This window comes from Galeopterus variegatus, unplaced genomic scaffold (assembly GCF_000696425.1).
Source record: "Galeopterus variegatus unplaced genomic scaffold, G_variegatus-3.0.2 Scaffold283, whole genome shotgun sequence".
NCBI lineage: Eukaryota > Metazoa > Chordata > Mammalia > Dermoptera > Cynocephalidae > Galeopterus > Galeopterus variegatus.
Window position 1 is genome coordinate 794,034 of NW_007726394.1, and position 5,550 is coordinate 799,583.

Genomic DNA, 5,550 nt, shown 5'->3' on the forward strand with positions numbered 1-5,550 from the left:
TTGAGGTTACCCATATCAGCAGCATAGAAAGAACACCTGTGAAGCCTGTGTTCAGGTTCATGAAAAATAAGGACAAGCAGCTGATGTCTTACTGTAAACTGGAGAAAATATAAGGATGCATATAATCCCTTGGGGGATTACACACTTGGTCACACATGAACATCTTACCCTCCAATTAGTCATTTGATATAGGGGATGTTAATTTGTTTGTTTGTTTATTGGTTAATTAACAATATATTTATTTCAATGTGTCTCTTAAAAAGGAGTTATTTGTTCAGTCAACAAATATTTATTGAGTGCTTGCTGTGCTTCAAACACAGTTCTAGGCCCTGGGGATACACCGGTGTATAGCACATAGTCCTTCCTTTCTAGAAGCTAGAGTAGAAAAGAGAGTTCGAATAAAAATTATGATAAACACAAGGGAAGAGGAAGACAAGGTACTATGAGAGCACACAGTAGGAATAGGAGTTTATAACCTAATTAGGACCCAATTCTGTAAAAGGTGTGCAAATGTGTGTGTGTGTGTGCACNTTATAACCTAATTAGGACCCAATTCTGTAAAAGGTGTGCAAATGTGTGTGTGTGTGTGCACGTGTGTCGGTGTGAAGGGGTTAGGAGAGAGGGGGGAGATGCTCCTTTGGCTTTATCTGCTTTGGGCATAAGAACTTTTATTCAGGGGGTGTCTACTCCTTCAGCTCTCTAAATAGCACAATGCTCAGTGGGTTTCATTAACTTGGAATTGTCTGAAAAAGATAATAGGATTGATTGAGAATGATGGTGAATAAGGGTTTATTGAGAATGACCACACTCTGTGGATTTGTTAGATTTAGGTTTAACTACATTAAGATAAAAAGAAGGGGAAAAAAAACCCAAATCCCCCAATACTGGCAGCTTGAACAAGATAGAAGTTTCTTGTTCTTAAAGAACCCTGGAGGTGAGCAGTCCAGAGCTGGCATGGTACCTCAGGGCATCAGTGACTGAGGCTCCTGCTGTCTTGTCTTGTCATCCCCAGCTCATAGCCCCAAATGCTTCAGCTCTGGCCCCCCGACCACATTCCAGACAGCAGGAAGGAAGAAAAAGACAAGATGAAGACCCATCCCTTTAGGAACACTTCACTCTGCACTTCTGCTCTCATCCCACTGACTAAAATTTATTGACATGGCCATACCTGCACCAGCTGCGAAGGAAGCTGGGAAATGTAGTCTTTATCCTAGATTAAAAATTTGGGGCTTTATTACAAAGGAAGCAGAGGAGAACAGGGATTGGAAAACAAACAGCATTCTCTGCCACCCTCCCTGCTGAAGGCTGTATGGAAGACTTAACTGCAGGAAGCTAAATACGAAACATTATAAAGAACTTGAGCTGTCCGGTTAGCCCACTCGGGAGAGCATGGTGCTGGTAACACCAACATCACGGGTTCTATCCCCATAGCTACTACTGCCAGGAAAAAAAAAAAAAAAGAGAGAGAATCATTAACAGTTTTTTATCTTCAGTATTGTTCCTTCTCATTATAGGACTTATTATTATCCTTAACCTGAGTAGCTAAAGGATTAATTCCTGCAGACTCTGGATTCTTCTCTATTTGACCAGCATTGTTCTTGTTTGCCCACGATGGGATGTATAGCTCTCATTTCAGGATTCTTGTTATTGAGCTCAGAAAAGTCTGTGTATTTTTTAAAAACTAAAAGACAATGCATATTCATCACAGAAATAGTGGAAAATTCAGAAACATATGAAGAATAAAATAATCCAAGCACAATCTCACCATCAGAGATACTTTCTATGAACATTTGAATGTGTATTTTTTAGTCCTTTTTAAATTTTTAAAACAATTTTTACCTTTACTAAACAATACAAAAGTAATACATAGCATAGACTTTAGGTAATAGATTCACATGACATGTAAGTGTACAGAGCAGAACATGAAAGTATTCTTTACTCTGACTCATTTATTCATCCAGTCATTCAAAAATACTGAGTTTTAATTATGGCGCTAAACCCTGGAGTTACAGCAGTAATTAGGACGGACATGTACTCGTCCTTATGAAGCTTGCATTCTAGAGGGGTACACAGGCCATATATGAGAGGGCAAGAAAACGTGGAATAGAGGGGGATACCTTAGATACTGGCGGTGGTGATGTTTTTGCAAATAACAGAAATCCCAGGCACTCTAACCAAATGTCGACAGGCGCAGTTTGACCCAGTCTTTCCAATGAAATCATCAAAAACGATTCTCTCACTGCTTCTTGGATTAGCTACCTTATCATTGGTTCCATTTTCAGGGGGGGTCCATTCTCACAGATCTGATATATTTTCCAGAAGCTCCTGGGACAGTAACTTTTCTTGTTCCTAGCCAGTATTTCACCAACACTACAAACCATAGTCCTGGAATTAAATTTCGTTGGCCTGCTTGGGATAATTTGGTACATTCTCAAATCGATCGTTATGGCCAGGGAGATAGGATATACCGATTGACCTAAGCCAGTTATTATCCACTCCAGGAAGTGGGCATGGGATTGATCTTGTCAAAACCACATGGCAAGGAAAATTGTGGTCCAGTTAGCAAGAGGAGAAGGAAAATTGTTGCTGGGGGAGTGAGGGGTAGAGGAAGATAATTGACTAATGATCATTATAAGCATAACTTGACACTTCATGAATAAGAAGGAGGCAGCCTTGTGATGAATCAGAGTGTTTCAGGAAAGTAAAAAGGTTCTGAGTTGAGAGAGAGGTTGGCATGTTCAAGAAGATCAGAAAGACAAAATTGCTGGGAGAGAGAGAGAGACAGAGAGAGGAGACATTGTGATGGTCATCCTTCCAGTCATGTTTATATGCAAAACAAATATTTTTTGTTTTTCCTACGTATAATGGGAATCTTGTTCAATGGATTGATTTCTGACTGTGCTTTCTCACTGATAAAGAAAATGCCTTGTAAACATTTTTGTGTCAGTACATATAGATTTACTCCATTCTTTCTAACGACTGTAATTTCTGTGTATCAACATTTCATTAACTATTTCTTTTTATCAACATTTCATTAACTATTTCTTTTTATCAACATTTCATTAACTATTTCTTTTTATCAACATTTCATTAACTATTTCTTTTTATCAACATTTCATTAACTATTTCTTTTTATCAACATTTCATTAACTATTTCTTTTTATCAACATTTCATTAACTATTTCTTTTTATCAACATTTCATTAACTATTTCTTTTTATCAACATTTCATTAACTATTTCTTTTTATCAACATTTCATTAACTATTTCTGTAATGGTGGGCCTTTTCCTGAATATTATGACATGAATCTTGAGGAAAATGTATCTTTCTTTAGAATAAATTTTGAGATACAGAATTTCTGGTTTAAGAGATGTGCATTTAAAATGTTGATAATACTGCCAAGTTGCCCTCCCAAAGACTATGCAATGAATACTCCAAACAAGAGTATATGAGAATGTTTCCTTAATAACACTGAATATGATCAATGTGTTTAATTATTTCCAAACTCATAGATAAGAAATGTGAGCTAATTGTTGATTTAATTTTCATTCCCGTGATTACTAGTCAAGTTGAACAACTTTTCATATGTTTATAGTCTACTGGCATTTCTTTTTAAGTTAATTGCCTATCTCTATTCTTTCTCTATTTTTCATTTTTCAGCATTTATAGGAGCTTTTTTTATATTCTGAATATTAATCCTGCCTATAATTTGTGTCACTCCATTTTATTTTAATTATCTATTTATTAACTTCTCTACTAATATGCTATTTTAATTACTCTACCTTTATTGTACATTTCGATATACATTAGGTAAAGTACATCTGTATTAGTCTGTTTCTGTTGCTTATAACAAAATACATGGAACTGGGTATTTTATAAAGAAAATGAAATTTATTGCTTACAGTTTCTGAGGCTGGGAAGTCCAAAGTCCAGGGCACACATCTGGTGAGAGCCTTGGTGGTGGCAACAGTGAGCCAGTGGTCTCACATGGTGGAAGCAGAGAGACACTAACCTCTTCATGCACTCTCCTTTTAAAGTGAATAAAACCATGCCCATGACCACCATTTTTAATCCATTCACTGCAGAATGGTCCTACAATCTAATCACCTCTTCAAGGCCCCACCTTTCAATTACTATAATAGGATTTCCCACTCTCTTAGCACTGTCACAGTGGGGGGTCAAGTTTCGGTGGGACACTCAATCAGGGGCATTCTGCCCCTGGCCCCCCAGACTCATGTCCTTTTCACATACAAATACATTCATTCCATCCCCAGAGTCTTAACTTGTTTCAATTCAAAAGTCTGAAGTTCAAGGTCCTGTCTGTGAAGTCAAAACAAGTCATCTACTTCCAGGATATAGTGGTGGGACAAGCATAGTGTAAAGGATTGAATTATGTCTCCCACAAACTCACTGAAGCTTGAATTGTGTCCCCCAGGTTTTATGATTAGAAAGTTGGCCACTGTGACTGTTAAGAGGGTGTGAAATCCTACTATGATAATTGAAAGGTGGATCCTTGAAGAGGTGATTAGATTATAGGACCATGCAATAGTGAATGGACTAAAAATGGTGGTCAGGGGTGTGGTTCTGAGGGCTTTAAAAGAAGACAGAGGAGAGACCCTACTGTCACTGAAGTAACCACCAAAGAAAGCCTTCATCAGATGTGTTCCCTGGACTTTGGATCTCCCAGCCTCTGAAACTGTAAGCAATAAAATTTGTTTTCTTTATAAATCACCCAGTTGCGGGTATTTTGTTATAAGCAACAGAAATGGACTAATACACAGGGTACATATTCCCCTTCAGAAAAGGGAGTAATAGGCCAAAAGAAAGGGGTAACAAGTCCCAAACAAGTCAAAAACCAGCAGGGCAGGCATTAAATCTCAAAGCTGGTGAATCACGTACCTTGACTCCATGTTCGATGTCCTCTGCATGCTGGTGTGGGGGTTGGGTCCCAAGTCTTTGGGCAGCTCCGCTCTTATGGCTTTCTTGGTCTCAGGTGATGCTTCAGCTCTCACAGGCTGGCACTGTACACTGGTAGCTCTACAAGTCTGGGGTCTCCATTGCAGTCCCATTCCCATGGCTCCACTAGGCACGGCACTGATCGGGTTTCTCTGCTGCAACTCTGACTCCACATTTCCACTTGGCATTGTTCTAATGAAGGCTCTATGTGGTGAATCTGCCCCTGTGACAGATCTCTTCCTGGGTCCCCAGGGTTTTCCATACTTCCAGATTTCCTTTGAAATCTGGGTGGAGGCTCCCAAGTCTTCACAGCTCTTGCATTCTGCAAACATGCAAACTTAACACCATGTGGACACTGCCAGGGCTTCTGGCTTACATTTTCCAAAGCCACAGGAACAGCCACACCTGGCACCAATTTAGCCATGGTTAGAGCATCCAAAGCAGCTGGGGTGCTGGTGCTGGAAGCAGCTTCCTGAGGTGGCCCTGAGCAGTGAGCCCATGGAGGGCCCCTCAAGTCTGTTCCCCAAGACCATTCTGTCTCCCTAGGCCTTTGGGCCTGAAGTGGAAGGGTTGTCCCCAGAAGCTTCTGCAATG